General features: G+C 38.1%; 2 pseudogenes across 2 annotated transcripts in view; one reads left to right on the top strand and one right to left on the bottom strand.

The window, feature by feature from the left end:
• Positions 1 to 3,942, bottom strand: part of LOC308416975 (uridine phosphorylase 1-like) — a 126,566-nt pseudogene extending 122,624 nt beyond the window's left edge. Inside the window, exon 1 of the transcript in view lies at positions 3,121 to 3,942. The product of the transcript in view is annotated as a uridine phosphorylase 1-like (transcript). The remainder of the gene's footprint in view (positions 1 to 3,120) is intronic.
• A 448-nt stretch (positions 3,943 to 4,390) lies between these two features.
• Positions 4,391 to 16,625, top strand: part of LOC308416964 (SWI/SNF-related matrix-associated actin-dependent regulator of chromatin subfamily E member 1-like) — a 138,116-nt pseudogene continuing 125,881 nt past the window's right edge. Inside the window, exons 1-3 of the transcript in view lie at positions 4,391 to 4,580; positions 6,596 to 6,752; positions 11,230 to 11,388. The product of the transcript in view is annotated as an SWI/SNF-related matrix-associated actin-dependent regulator of chromatin subfamily E member 1-like (transcript). The remainder of the gene's footprint in view (positions 4,581 to 6,595; positions 6,753 to 11,229; positions 11,389 to 16,625) is intronic.

Genomic DNA, 16,625 nt, shown 5'->3' with positions numbered 1-16,625 from the left:
CCGGTAATTAGTAAAAAGTGTCCTTCCTTACCTTTTTTGATAACTTTTGGTTGGAAATTTACTTTATTCGATATTAGAATAGCCACTCCAGCTTGCTTCTTGAAACTGTTTACTTGGAAATTTTGTTCCCACCCTTTTACTCTGAGATAGTGTCTATCTTTGTCTCTGAAATGAGTTTCCAGTATGCAGCAAAATGCTGGATTTTGTTTATGTATCCAGTCTGATAGCTTATGTCTGTTTGTTGGGGAGTTGAGTCCATTTATGTTAATAGATATCAAGGAGTAGTAGTTTCTGTTTCCTGCTTTTATTGCTTTTGTAGGTTGAGTTGTGTCTGTGTCTTTTTCTTCTTTTAGTTTTCTTGTTTAGGAGTTTTCTTGTTTTTACTAGGATGTAGTTCCCTTCTTTGTATTGGGTTTTCCACCTATAATTCATTGTAGTGCTGGGTTTGTGGTCAGATATTGTGTAAATTTTGATTTGTCTTGAAATATCTTCATTTCTCCATTTATGGTGATTGATAGTTTTGCAGGGTATAGCAGCTTGGGCTGGCACTTGTGCTCTCTTAGGGTCTGCATGATGTCTGTCCAGGCTCTTCTAGCTTTCATAGTCTCTGTTGAGAAATCGGGTGTGATTCTGATTGGTCTGCCTTTATATATTACCTGACCTTTTTTCCTTACTGTTTTTAGTATACTTTCTTTGCTTTGGGTACTTGGTGTTTTGACTATTATGTGTCGGGAGGTATTTCTTTTCTGGTCCAACCTATTTGGAGTTCTGAAGGCTTCTTTTATGCTGTGGTCATCTCATTCTTGAGGGTAGGGAAGTTTTCTTCTATGATTTTGTTGAAGATATTTACTGTGCCTCTTAGTTGATATTCTTCTCCCTCTTCTATTCTTATTATCCTTAGTTTCAGTCTTCTCATTGTGTCCTGGATTTCCTGGACATTTTTGGTTAGGAGCTTTTTGTTTTTTGCATCTTCTCGGGCTGTTTTGTCTATGTTTACAATGTTTTTTTCTGCCCCTGAGATTCTTTCTTCCATCTCTTGTAGTCTATTGGAAATGCTTGCTTCTGTGACTCCTGATTTCTTTTTTAGGTGTTCTACCTCTAAGGTTATCTTTTTTAGTGTTTTCTTTATTGTGTCAATTTCCGTTTTAAATTCCCTCTTCCATTCCTTCATCTCTTTGGTTCTGTTTTCCTCTCGTTCTTTGCGTTCTTTGAGTGTTTTTCTTGTTTCCTCTTTAAAAGCTTCTTAATCTTTTCGCTTTTCCTCCTGTTCTTTTTTAAGTATCTCTATCAGCATGTTGAGGTATGATTTCAGGTCTGCGTCTTCTTTTTCTGGAGTATTTGGCATTCCAATTTTTGCTGTTATGGTAGAGCTGGGTTCTGGTATTGCCAGGTTGTCTTGGTTACCTTGGGACATACTCTTTCGCTTTTCTCTTGCCATTTTGTTGTCAGTGATATGTTCTTGCCTTTCCCTTGTATCTGGTCTGTGTCCCTGGATCTACCCTGGTCCAGGTGTCAGATTGGCCGAGCCCTGTTCTGTGCCCTGAAGTTTCTGCTGGGTGGAAACAGAAGTTCCAAAGTTGTGTTTCTGTTCCCTGGATCAGGCAGGGCTTGGGGTGTGCTTACAGTGAGCCCTCTGCAGAGATCTCTCTGCTTTCTAGCTGCCCAGATCTCCTACTCACCAGTCTTTAAACCTTTAGGAGCTACTGATCCAGGTGGCAGGTGGGCCGCGCCCTGTTCTGTGCCCTGAAATTGCCGCCGGGTGGAAACAGAAGTTCCAATGTTGTGTTCCTGGTCCCTGGATCAGGCAGGGCTTGGGGTGCGCTTATGGTGCATCCTACACAGAGATCTCTCTGCTCCCTGGCTGCCCACATCTCCTACTCACCAGTCTCTAAAGCTTTAGGAACTGGTGATCCCTATTTTCTTCAATTTTTATTATGGGTAACTGGGCATACCATTTATATAACCACTTTGAGCAGTCACCTAGTAGATGTGGCAGTTGTTGGCACTTGAAAACATCAGTGTGTTGAGCTTCCACCCTGTCTATTTCACTTGTCTGTCATTTCTTACAGCTGCATACATAAGAAAGTGATAATGTATATGCCCAAGTCTTAACCTAAGGAACCCAGGCTGAAGCACTGGGGTTCTTATTTCTTTATTGTGGGTTACAATTCACTGATCTGAGATACCTGAACAAAGATGAAATCTTTATTGAAAGGATTATTCATTCATTCAATTTGAATTTGCAAATAAAAAATACAAGGAGGCTTTGGGATATATGTGCTTTGTAGTGCAAGAGAGGTCAGGACTAGATATAAAATATGATAGTCATTTCTGTGTGGCTATAAACTGAAGTTATGAAGGGAATGGATTGTCTAGAAAGAGGTGGTAGGATAGGGTTATGAATAACCCTGTGAAATGTCACACAAGAAACTCTAGTGTCAAATTAGTTAGCACAAAGCACTTCTGTGACATAACACATATATTTCTTCAGATGAAGAAAATGAAATTATGTAGAAGCAGCCAAGCAACTGAGGTAGAACTAAAGAAAGGCAGAGATTACTGAAGCTAAGGAGTTGTAGTGGTTCATATCCAAGGTCATTGGTAACACAGTGAACACTATTATGTCAAGTAAAATCAAGACAAAACTGTCAGTTAGACTTCTGGTTGTAAAGAGAATTAATGGTACTTCCAGGAAGGGTAGTGGAGAAGCTTTTTTTTGAAGTAAGGAATATTGAGCAGAAGTCATTGGGCATTAGGAAAGTTATAGAAGTAAAAGGAGGTATGGGGTGTCTTATCTAATGCCTGTAGTTTGGTGATATTATGTGTGTGTGTGTGTGTGTGTGTGTGTGTGTGTTTGTGTGTGTGTGTGTGTGTGTGTGTGTGTGTATTCAAGTTTGTAGTTGTCTAAGATACTTTGCATCATTATGAAACATGAGGCATTTGTCTTCTTTAACCTAGGTAACATCTAGACCAACACTCATAATAATAGCCAGGGACTAGTAGACCTCAGATGAAATGAAAAGGGACTTCAGGAAATAATTAAATTGCACTTTTTTAATGAAAAAAAAAAGATTTATTGCACAGGAATTGCAGAGGCTTCTCCTGAGCAGAAAGGTGCACAGCTCAGGCCCCAGGCTGTTGATGAACTGGCCCACCAGCCACTGTGGCTTCTGCTGGTATTCCACAAGCACATCGTGAAGAGTGTTGATCTGGTGCCCTAGCAGATGATCCAGAGGGGCTGACACACACCACAGCACTGCACATGGTGGCAAACACTGAAGATAATACCTCGATATTCTGGACACCCACGACATGGGCTACACGCAGATAGACCTGTTTGTCCTCTGTGTGGGAACAGAGAGCGCCATCCAGACAACCTTGCCCTTAGTAGAACTACAAGGTGCACATGCTGTTGCCCACAACAGTGGGGAACTCATTCAGGTCTGAGGAGCATTCCACCAGCTCCTGGACTAGCTGCGCATCCAAGTTGGTGTTGCGAATCACCCGCTTCCACAGGACAATCTGCTCAAACTGACTTGAAGCACTCTTCCACTGCCTCCTGCATGATGACTACAGAGCCAGGCTCCAGATGCATCCCTCCTGAAGTGCCGGTGCTGATGATGGGGATGTTGGAGCACCTGGCATGGTACAGCATCTTGATGAGCACATGCACCATGATCCCAATGCAAGGAATGCCCATGCCATGGCTTACAGACAGCTCAGGCCCAGCTTTATACATGGTGTAGTGGTCAGTGCCTGCACAGATGTTGCTATATTCTTTCCCTGGATAGGCAGGTCCAGCTCTGCAGCCACATACTTGATGAAGGTGCTCATCCAGGAAGAGTTTCCACCCACACACACAAACTTCACATCCCCAAACATAGTAGGGAACTCATGCATGCTAGTGCTAAGGTTTAAATGGTAGAGAATGTCTTCCTTCATCGTGGCAAACACACAAACACACACACACACACACACACACACACACACACACAATAAACAACAAGTGTATAGCACCCACTCAGAGTGGGGTACACCTAGACCTTAAATCATTAATAATTCAAGAGCTAATAAGATAGCCTTGTGTCAATTCTTGGTATTTAAAAATCATTATGCTTAATCTATACACACCAAGAAAACTTTTACTAATTTCATGTTTCATTTTGTTTTACATGTACTTTATGCTTATGGTAACTAGTAAGATTTCAATGCATACTATCAAACCTTTAAAAAAATCAAGTACTGACAAAAATATATTCATATATTATTATGCCAAAATGCTTTTAAAGATCTGTATATGTATCTCTCTTTTTTAAAAAATAAAGTTGTAAGAAAAAAATAATCCAAAAAAAAAAAAAAAAAAAAGAGGTTGGACAAAGCAGTCATTGTGATGGTTTTTGAAGTCCTTCGCTTCAGTTCCTATGGCTGCCATGTTCTCACTATAGGAGGACTATCAGAGCCCGATGTCCATGACATGGGAAGGCTTCCAGAGTGTCAGGGACCACCAGTGAGTCTCTTTGTTAAGATCTATGCGCAGGAAGAACCACAGAAGAGCCGCAAGGCCAACCACTCACCTCTCAGTACTGGCCGTGATGGAGAACTATCTAAACTGCATTTTCTATATTTGTAAAAAATGTGTATGGTGTGATGGTGTGGTGATGTGATAGTGTGATGGTGTGTGTGTGTGTGTGTGTGTGTGTGTGTGTGTGTGTGTGTGTGAAAGTGTGTGTGTGTGTGTGTGTGTGATTCAGAAAAGGAAAACTAAACGACTAAACAAACAAACTAGCAAGCAACTGAACAAAACAAAATCTAGGGACTCATTCAGTTCTGCAAGAAGGCCCAAGAGTTCAGAAGACAACAAAAGCACTTATGTGGGGTGTATTTTAATAGATCTGTTTGTAGATTCATTCCTTTGCGATTTTTTTTAAATTGCCGAACAAAAATGCAGGACTGTAATTATGATCTCAAGTATGCTTGTACAGATCTGAAGTGTGGGAAGCCATGTAGTCTGTGACAGCAGCAGTAAGATAATTACAGGCAGCGTGCAGAATGTAATTGTAGGTGTGAATGCCAAGAGCTAAGGGAAGCATGAACAAATGCGGAATGGGAAAAAGAAATTAATGGAATGAAATCAAGAACCTTGAAATAGCAGACAGCTACCAGGGTTTGGGCTCCCCAGGAGCAAATTTTAGTGCAAGCCTGGTGAGTTATTAATTGTATTTGAAAACCATAGATCTAGAATATTGATAAAACACAGGTTATTTCTTTTAGACTACAGTAATATATATCTTCCTCAACCTCTTCCTTGAGGACAAAAATTATCATAAAAATGTAACAGTATATGATTTATGTTTACAACAAATCTACAACATTCATAGTTGACAGAGTTACCATGAAAACTCAGATTCAGAAATATTATTACAGATTTGAAACTGCTCAATAAAAATATAATATTCCTCTTTGGTTTGCTACCCTGTTTTGTCATTTGCAGAGACTGGACGCCGGCTTTTGCATTTTTAGGTAAGTGTTCTACTACAGTTATATATAATGATTCCCTGCCCCCAAATGTTTCATTAACCTTTTTTCTAGTCAGCCTTGCCTCCTCCCACCTCACCCCACCCTTCGTCACTGCTCCTCTCCAAACTCTGACCCCTTCATTCTCTCTCTCTCCCTCCATCCCTTCATCTCTCCCATATTTTCCTTTTCGTCTCTCACCCTTTTTGGTCTCTTCTCTCTTTCTCTCTCTAACACACACACACACACACACACACACACACACACACACTTCCCTCCCTCTCTTCCTCCCTCCCTCCCTCTCTCCCTTCTTTCCTTCCTTGCCTGCTCTTTCTACGCAGTTCCAAACTCCAGATGGAGCAGATTAGAGTGGTATGTAGGTAATCAAGGCTGGAAAGAGGAACCACATCAAAATTCAAGAGCAGCTTTCAGTCTATAGACTGTTCCTTCTCATCCTGTGATTCTTCTAGAGCTATCAGCCCCGTGTTGACAAATAATTTATATCTCTTTCCAAACACTTGCCTTCTGTGGACATGGCTTTAAAATCTTTTGATAAAGTAGACATAGACATATGAGGACCAGCTTACAGCAGGTCCTCCGTTCCCGACATCATGGTAGCCTCTCTGCTATACAGAGGGATGCTGAATGCATGGTGACTTAGGGGTTGCAGTTCTGTTGGTGTCACCAGGCTGCAGCATATTGGCTAACAGGAAAAAAGACTAACATTTCTGTCGACATCCTTGGTACAGCCCTCTGTCTGATACCTGGAGATAAAGGGTGCTGGCAGCTGGCAGGCCAGGTGCACACACACACGCCGAGAGTCGATCAAAGCACCACAGTGCCTCTGGTCATCTTTATACTCTCCGCAATGAGTAATAAAAAACAACACACTGGGACATTGTGAGAGATAGTAAAAAAAAGTATCTTTCAGGTGCTCATTTCTGGTTTTTGAACAAGAAGTCCTATGTTTTTATTTTGTACTAGGAGCCACAAATTACCTAGCTGGCTCTGGGTGAGTTGTAAAATTCAAGTTTAATTCTATACTGAATATATTTTCTGGTTATTCTTTATTCAATTAAAGGTACACAAAACAACTGTGGGAAATGGAAGAAAGACAGACAATCAAGTTGGACGGATGGCCACTGCGTGATCTCAAGTGAGGACGCAATGATAACAGTTTACCTTTTTCTAGTATTAATCAATGAAGTGGTAAAGTCAATAACACATTCTCACAGCAGGTAATTCACTATGGTCTGTTCCTGATTTTCTCAGGGCAAGTTGTTTTTTGGATGATAATTGTCCAGCAAAGGACAGAGTGAGTGTCCAGTGGATGGAAGTACCTAGCATTAAAAACCAGATTGCATAAATACATGGCATACTCTGGAAGAGCACGTTGCAATGCTCATAAGAAGTTTGAGGGTGGAAAAAGAATAATCATTTCTTTTGGCTAGTGAAATATTTAAATTTTGGTATGTCATCAAAGTGAATTTTCATATTTGCTATGACAACGAATTACAGACACCAGTTGGTGGTGGGGTTGCATTATTGCTTAGAATTGCAAACCGGGGAACTGTTAAATCCTTAAGGCCTTTTGATTTATTTAATTTCATTTTAAAATAGTGGTGGCAGTGGGTTCCTTGGGAAAAATGTTAGATTCTTTACAGTGTTGTCCAACACAAATACAGAAGGAGTGTTTTTAAAATTCAGTAAGAATAGAGTTGCTCCAGGGCATTGACAATTTTAGTTATTTCTTTTAAGGGAAGAGATGACCCTTTATTCTTGGCCAGTCCTCAACTTATTTGGATATCGATTGTATTTTTTCGATCTTCCTGTCATATTGATGTCTTGTGTAATTTTATTTTATTTTAGTTAGCATTTAAATCATTTATTTATAGGAATTAACTTTTGCTTTCTTTAAACATGTTTATTTTAAAAATAATTTGTTTTAGACCCTGCCAAAATTTGAGCACTTTATAATATTTTAAGCCACACAAATAACAAATTTTTAAAGTACTAAAATTAAATATAAATAAAATCTATACTGTTAAGTCCAAACAGCATTTTCTAGTCTTAAAAAATTAAACAACTTTAAAAGTACCCTTTGGACAAAATATGTTGGATAGATATCAGCAGAGACAAACATTAATTTTAACAAACAATAAAAACAAAGGGAGTTAGTTTGTAACACTAAGACTTAGTTACATTAAAATTATATGAAAGGTTTTCAGAGTCAATACATAATTTATATACTGTTTGGAAGAACCTATTTTTAATAACTGGCCCAAGAAGGGACCACATGGTTCCTAAATGATCACTTATCTTGCCTTTTAAACTTAAACTCTTAACAGTGAGGAGATAAAATAATTTAAATCTATCTTTGGTCTTTTTAGTTTTTAGTAGTATATGCTGAAAATACATACATTGTTTGAGTTTATGTCCTCTAGATATAGTTGACATATTTTTGTAGGAAAAGAATAAACAATAAAAATTTGATCAGAAGGAAGAGAGGAGAGAGAGAAACTTCCAAGGTGACTGGAGACAAGCTGCCTACTTCAGAAATTCCCCTCTGACTCCTAAATTCTGAAAGCAAAGTATCAAGACTTTAATGGAGTAATCATTTTCATCCTTAAAAGATAAAGTAGTATAACCCACCAGGGGTGCTCTTAATGACTGCCTGATATACTTTATGAAGCAAATCTTCTAATCTCTCTCAAAAGGGCTCAATGAAATAAAACAACCTACCAAGTCCACTTGGAGACTAGCAGTATAGTTTTTAATTAAAAATGTCTTGTGGAGTGGGATTATTACGAATCTCCTTGTCAATTAAAATGTACAAATATTGCCTTATTAGGTTATGAATGACTTTAATATCCCACAGGCCATTGATAGATTAGAATTCATAGATTGCAATATGAGCCTTCTGACTTCCCAATTTAATAACAGGACTCCCAGAATATGTCTTAGAGTGATTGACAACCCCCCAGAGTGAGGGGTTATACCAGCAAAGTCTGTGTAAATCAAGACCTTAGGACCTAGTTATTGCTTTCTCCCCTGCAGATTTTGGCTTTCCACCGCATGCTCAATAACAATGTTTTACTTTACACCAGTAAACATTGAAACAGGGTGTGCAGTATTCACATGCATTTAAGTGGCTGAGTAGATTTCAGCCATTCCTCAAAATGCTGCATCCTTGTGGCCTTCAAAATTAATTCCACACACACTTCCAACATTGGCATCACTGGCTCTTTTTGTAGTAGAAGCTATCCTATGTACTGCAAGACACCAACGATAAGAAGAAAATGTTTCTACAGATAACCAGATGTTGCCAGACATGACAAGAGATATCCTAGGAGATTTCAAGCATCTCAGATGTACTGACATTATATAGAGTAAGAAATTTATTCTATTCTTATTATACCTGGTGTCACATGTGATTCCAGTGTGCAGCTGTGTTGCCTTCCAAATAGCAAACAAACAGCCTTTTAACTTAACTTTTGCCTTAGATTGGAAAAAAAAAAGATATAGTCACAGAATCTGCATAGACAAATCTTAAAGTAGTCAGCTGTGAGTACTAGTTCCACAATTTAAATATACACACGGTTGAGAAGGACTTAGTATTCTGGCTATGGATATTAATAAGTCCATTTAATAGGGTTTTTGAGGATAAATATGACTAATATGAAAGGGCTCTGCAAGCTCTGGTGGACAACTGAAACATAGGCAGAGTTATTAGGATACAAATACTATGGATAATGCCATTGGGTTAGTGAATCTTATTCTCTTTTGATAAACAGTAATTTACAGCTCAAAGTAAAGTATTTCTGCTTCTCACCCACAACCAGTTTTATTTATTAAATGTTTTAAAATCCTATGTCTATGCTTTCAGATGTGCTTAATTAAAGTTTTCAGAACCTCCATGAAACTCAGCACTCAGTGATTTCTCACACACTGACAACTAGTTTAAACTTTCAGGTGTTAACAAGCTAGCCATTAATTAATTTATTTATGAAATTAGCAAAACAAGCAAGGATTTATAAGAAGTTTTCCAAAGCAGAAAGAAGAGATGCAAATAAGTATATGAGAAAAAGGAAACATATTTGTCTTTTATGACTTCTGCAGGACAAAATGTGACTTCTGTAGATATAATTTCAACCTCTGTGGTATGGATTTCTGAATGTTGAAGGGCTAGAGAATACTGTGAGACATAGATTCTACTTCACTATTCATTTTAACCTCTGATGCTTTCTGAGAACTTATTTCCAGTTTTTACAGAGATTTTGTGACTTGTCACAGTTTTTTTGAGTATTAAAAACCAAGTTTAACAAAATGATAATAGATAAACCTTGAATCCCACAAAAACCTGTTGTCTAGCATTTACAAAAGAGTGAATTAATAAAACCTTTGTAACAGTGTGGTGGCACATACCTTTATTCTCAGCACCCAGGAGGAAGAAGCAGGCAGAGACCTGTGCACTCAAGGCCAGCCAGGTTTACATAGCCAGTTCTAGAACAGCCAGAGACACATACAGAAATGCCTATCTGAACACCCACTCCCTGCCACACCCCTCCATACCCACTGTGTGCAAAAACCTAAAGCTTTACTGGAAGTTTCTCTCAATATTATTCTCTCTTGATTTACACAATAAGCAACACATTTTCTTACCTGACTCTATGGATAGAATTTTCTGATATTTCTCTTTCTGTCTCTAAGAATAGGTCTAAATGCTACTTTCAATATGACAGTTAAGTCACTGTGCATTATGATTAAGTGATGTTCTGAATAATCACAATTTAATGTCAGAATTTTCATGCATTTGATGGGACCAAAAAGGTCACTGATTGAAGTTTTTACATGTTTGTATTATTTTTTTTTGTTTTTTTACAGATAAAAATATTTCCCTCAATGATATGCATTTGTTGCATTATTTAATATCACATTAAGAATGAAAACTATTGAAGACAGAGAAAATAAACAAGTAAGATTTATGATAAATGAAAGATGTGAGATGTGTTGATGGAGATAAAACAAATAGAATGTTTAGATGAGAAGGAAGGACAGGCGCTAAAAGGATTAATGCCTCTTAAATGCACACTGGTTTCCTAACCTCCAGAAACACAGTATGTGATCCTATTTGGAAGCAGTTCTATTGGAGTTGTGAATAGTTAATGTGAGGACAGATTGATCAGGATGTACCCATAACCCAATGACACTTTATTCTCATAAAGGTGAGACTATCTACACAGACATACATAATAGATTACATGACAGTGGAGGATGGGAATAGAGAGTGAGTGATCAACAAGAGAGGAAGATGTGGGATTTCTAGCAAACCCCCACATTGAAGGGGAGGGTTATGCAATGGATTTTCCTGACAGCTCTTAGAGGAACCAAACCTGTTGGCATATGGCTTTAAGGCTTCCAGACTCCATTCACTGTCAAATTATGTATTTCTCTTGTTTAAACCACAAAGTGAAGCATTGTTATAACAGTCCTAACAGGTAGGTTCTGCAGAATTTAGGAACCAAATGCTCTAGTGGCATCCAGGATGTATGAGGCAGAGGCACGATAAAGCAGGTACTATTTTCTACCCAGATTGAGGAGGTGCTAGTACTTCACCCCAACTGAGAAGGTGCTGATGCTCCACCCAGACTGGGGAGGTGCTGGTGCACTATCCAAATTGAGGAGATACTAGTGTTCCTCCCCCTCTTCTTACAGTATTACACTGTGTTTAAGATTGACCAAAGAAGTTGTGGGGCAACTGTCCAATGTGCAGAGAACAAGAGATGGGGTGTGCTCATCTACAAATGAGACAGACATCTATAACACCCCTCTCCCACCAAATATCAGGATCACTGCTGAAGAGAGGGCAGAAAGGTTTGCAAGAGCCAGAAGGAGTGAAAGTCTGTAGCAAAACAGTATTTGCTGGCTGTTACTATAGCTCACTGAATTCACAGCTACTGTGACTCCATTCACAAGCCCTGCACAAGATCAAGCCTACCTCTAAATCCCAGTGTGGTTAGGGAAGGGCCCGTAAGCTCCACCCCTAAAGAGAAGGTGAATTATTTTCAGGCATGTAGCCTCTGAGAACCTCTATATGCTCTGGTAGGTAGTCTTACATAAATGCACAGGCAACACTTAGTGGATTTTTTTTGAGTTTAAAAATGAAGGCTTCATGGAATTTGCAAAAATAAATAAAAAGAAAGAAAATAAAAAAGTAGGGGAAAGATAGCGAAGAATTGGAGGAACAACAGTGTGTGAATTTGATAAAAAATGTATTACATTTGTGTGTAAAATTCTTAACCAATAAAAAGAGAAAAGGAAAAAGAAGGAAAAGAAAATGGAAGCATGTCCATGGCAACTGTGAAAAGGCAGCATTTGCTTGGTGAGGAGCAGTGGTCGTGAAGATCAGAAAAGAGAGACAAATGGATTTCATGGAGATTTAGGATATAGCCGCTATGTCTTGATACTGAGGATACTTTCATTAGTGTGTACAAGTTTTGCAACCTGTTAGTTATTAATCAGTACTGTGATTTCTTAAAATTGCAGGATTTAAACATTTCAGTTTCATCTGTATTCTGTTGTGAATCTTCACTGTTTCAGATTTTGAGCATCATGGAGCCTTTGGGCTTTAACACTACATGTGTCTAGGTATTGGTCCATTATTTCTGCTTCCTGGATCATTTGCTTTATTCTTTCACTTGCTATCATGCTCCTGCCTCCACGGACTGAGACACTTGACTATGCTTTTCCCACTGTTACTGACTGAATTCCTCTACAACTATGACACAGAATAAAAACCCTTCTGTCTGGTTGTTTCTGGCCGGTATTTAGTCACAGAGACAAGGAAAATCAACAGTGTAGTCTGTGAGCACCACCTTGCCACACAACTACAACAGTCAGTGTGGTCGTGTTCCTAGAGGCTTCCTCCCACATCTTGAGGTATCAGACACACAAGGCCTTTGCAAGGCCTTGTACAGATCACGCTTCATCATTCCTCATAATAACAAATCCTTCTGAAATCTGTAGTTTTCCTGTTACTCAAATGTGTTTTTCACTTGTCGAAAACATATATAAAGACTTCTAAAAACATTGTCTTTGGAAGCATAGGCATCGTCTACTTAGTGTAAGGGAATCTTGATTTTGTTGATGAGATCATCATCATTTCCCATAGTCATTTTTCTTTCTGGTCTCTGATTTTATTTAATAAACAATTGAACTATGTCTTGCAATCCTGATTGGAAAATCAGTAAAAAGCCTGTTTAGCCTCTGATAAAATTATTGTACATGTCTATAAAATATTTTTTAGCAAACTTGAATTTTATTATTTTCATAGAATTCTAAAAAGATCTCTAAAGAGAATCACAAAGAGACTCTGAAGCTCTTCAAAAGGAACCTGTGAAGTGGTATGTGTTTACAAATATAGAGGAAGCCCCTGTGTGGGACAGATCTCAGGGCTATCATTTGTTGGTTAGCTTACTATTTTCAGTTGAGACACTGTTGAGACAGGGGTCAAATTAACTCAAAGTTTTTCATCCTAGCAATTTTCCTTTTTACTGTTTACTTCTGTTTCTCTAAGTAGGAATTTAACATTCTAACATACTATTTCAGACAGGCATAATGGAACCCAGTACCCTGATTGCTGAGGAAACCAGGTATGATTAAATAGCATAACACTAAGCCTACCCATCCCCAGTGATGAAGAGCTCAGTAATGCCAAAGGAGAACAGCAATTAATTCATCTATTTTTTAAAATAGTCTTTGTTTGGGCTTCAGAATATTGAGACTTATGAATTTAGAGCCCAGTCATTTTCACAAAATAATTTTCAAATCTACAGGGAGCTCTTAAGCCTGTGAAACTCTGGCATTGTCACACCCACATGAAGATATGCCAGGAACTTCTGTCTATCTACTTTCATACACAGTTCAATCCAGTTAATCTCAGTAGGATTAATGGTCTTTTGACCACTGGGGCTTGAGTTTTTATACAAGTTGGCAATTAAAAATAGTGGTATCTGTTGTTTTCCTTTTCTTTCTCCAATTCTTCATGGAGTTTGAGGTATGAAGGGGAGGTCTGGGATGCATGGATTATCCAAAGTCACTAGTTTGCATGTCTTAGCCTCTGTGTGCATTTGTCTCACTCTGCCTTGCTATATGCCCATCTTTTCTTAGGCTCTGTCAATACTGCACCGGTGGCTTAAGGAACTGTAGGCCTCTCCATGGTGTAGCCATACCTTCCTCCAGATAATCTCTGGTTGAGAAATAACTGTTTTCTCAAATATTTGCAATTTTTGTCATAAGTACACTGGGCCTTCTGCCTCCTAGAACTTATAGAAAAAATTCAGTGCCAGCCCTATGTTCATGTGTATCTGGAAATGGAAGGGAACCCCTGAAAGACTTCTTCATTGTTGTTGTGTTTGCTCTCCATAACAGCAGAATGATGAACAAAGACACTTTGTAGCTTGTGGAAGGACTAGCCGTGTGAAAGGATATGCTTCTCTGTTGACAGTCACTTGATCCATTTCAGATGCTCATCTCATAACAGGTTGTCTGTTTGCTTTTGAAAGTAAATGATGCTGTAACCACTATACTTAAAATGTGACACTATATTCAGATCTCAGCTGCCTCCTCTTCCCTCAGAGTGCTTGTGGCTTTTATTTTGTTTAATCCTTTTATACATTACAGCAATGGTATCTGTTTAAGATTTGTTGCCTCTTCAATACAACCTTAGAAGGTTCCCTGTACCACCACTGGCTGCTCCCTTTAGCCTGCAAGGCATCCTCTTCAAAAGGAATATTTTTTTTTTTTAAGATTTAAGTTTTGAGTCTCAAGTCCAGTATAACAGAATGTTCCACTAAGCTCTCTGTTACCAAATTTGGATGGAAAGAAAGTAGATAAGCTGCAGCAGAAGCCACTGAAAAACTTCTACTTAGAAGACACAACTCTGGTGCTGTAGAGGCTCTGCTTTGCTCTGGGGACACTACATTCACTGGACAGGATGTCAGCTGTTGACAGGAAGCCCTGTCAATGAACAGCCTCAGACTAGACAGTCTTGGAGACAGTGTAGATGGAGGAAAGATGGATGGCCTGGGAGTTAAGCCAGTCTATTAATCTTGGCCCATTACTTAATAGTCTTGTTAACAAGTTGCTTTGATTCTGTTTTTGTTGTCTTCTTCTGGAGAAGGAGGGTAATCTTGAGATGATCTTAAAATACTATAATTTTGTTACTCAGATTTATGAATCTAACATTCCATGTACAGTAGGAAGGTTGAGGGAAGACTTTGTGACAGTTTTCCCAGTATGGTCACATGAGGTATCTCTCTAATGCCCTTTCACAGCTGGGTTTTATCATTTTGGACAAAAGTTGAAATTAAATTTTCCTGGGCTAGATTTCATTAATTCTTAGAAGTCACAGTAAGTAACCACTGTCAACATCATTAAGGAGCTGAGGCAACAGTGAAAGATGGCCAGTGTACACAAATGGGTGGACTAAGTACTAAGAAAATAAAGATAAATAGCATGTAGCAATAATGCCTATTCTTAAAAATACAGCAGAAAAAGAGTGACATCAATTTTCACAACCATATCCAAATGCATATATATAGCAATCTTTCCTCTCCTTTTCCCCTTCCTTCTTCTTTCTCACACTTCCTTCCGATGTCAAGATTTAATTACTAAATGATTTTGTTGCCATTAATTGTGTCTTTGAAACAAAATGTACCCCTATCTATCTATCTATCTATCTATCTATCTATCTATCTATCTATCTTTCATCTATCTGTCTATCTATCTATCTATCTATCTATCTATCTATCTATCTATCTATTTATCTACCTATCTAATACTGAAAACTTCTTCTCAATATTATGATGAAGGTAATATTGACATCTTTGCAGTATGGCTACTTGCTTCCCTTTCCTTACCAGGAGTGGTTTAAAGTAATAAAATTTTATATTACTTTATGTGATGATTGATCTTGCCAACATGACACACCTGGAAAGAGAGACCCTCAATTGAACCATTATTTTCATCAGGTTGTTCTGTGGGCATGACTATAGGGCATGTTGTTGATTGATAGACTGTGAAGTGGATGAACACAGACAGGGTCTGTAAATACCAATACGCTGAGTGGATTCTCATTGAGTACTGGGATGTTCTTAAAATTTATTTTAGGACTCAAGAGCATTCTTTATTTTTAAATAGATATCATTTGAAAGAAAAAAGTCAGCCTTCTAATCACCTTCTGAAAGATTTTTTTCTAAATGGTACAGCTTTGAGTGTATCTTGGGGCATTCTCAGGTGTAGAAATCTAAAAGACTTACTATTTACTTGACAATAACTTTTCTGGAAACTGAAAGTAAATGGTTTATAAAAGCTGAATGTGTATTTTCCTGTGCTTGTCATTTTAAACAGTGGTAAAGAAATATAGACACTTATAACAAAGTAAACTCAGGTAGACTTGTTATTTTATCTACCATTGCTATGAACATTTCTCTGACCTTTTAAACAGAGAGTTCCAAATGTGTCAGTGGATGGAGCAGCTAATAAAGACAAGGCGTCTATCCCTGCAGCTGGCACTCCCTCCAGCATTATGATGGAGATTAGAGAGAAATCTCAGTGCAGGACTTACTTCTGTTCCTGGTAGAGATTCCCAGTTGCTGATCATACTGTTGGCTTTAATTCACTTTGGGTTGATTTTCATGAACAACTAATGTTCTAATTCATGATTTTCTTGGTGTGCTATGCTGTCTTTCATTTCCACTCCTTGAAAAGATGCTCCTTCCCCACTTGCATATTTATAGCACACCTGCAGGGAGAGTTAACTGTTTATTATCACGTTTACTTCTGCTCTCTCTTTTTTTTTCTGATTCATCAGTCTGATTATCTACATGGGCACAGCATACTATTTTGATTACTATCATTTTATAATGTAATTTATGATCTAGATGTATTGTCTGTTTTTTTTTCTCAAAATTGGTTTGACCATTTATGTCCCTTTCCATATATAGAAATGTAGAATATTTTCTATTTTTTACAAAATGTCATTGGTATGGTATCTAAGATTGCATTAAAATATTATATCAAGAAATAACTCCTACCCAACACATCATGCT

Source organism: Micromys minutus, assembly GCF_963924665.1.
Source record: "Micromys minutus genome assembly, chromosome: 1".
Lineage (NCBI taxonomy): Eukaryota > Metazoa > Chordata > Mammalia > Rodentia > Muridae > Micromys > Micromys minutus.
Note: the sequence above shows the minus strand (reverse complement) of the source record. Positions and strands in the feature narration are given on the sequence as shown.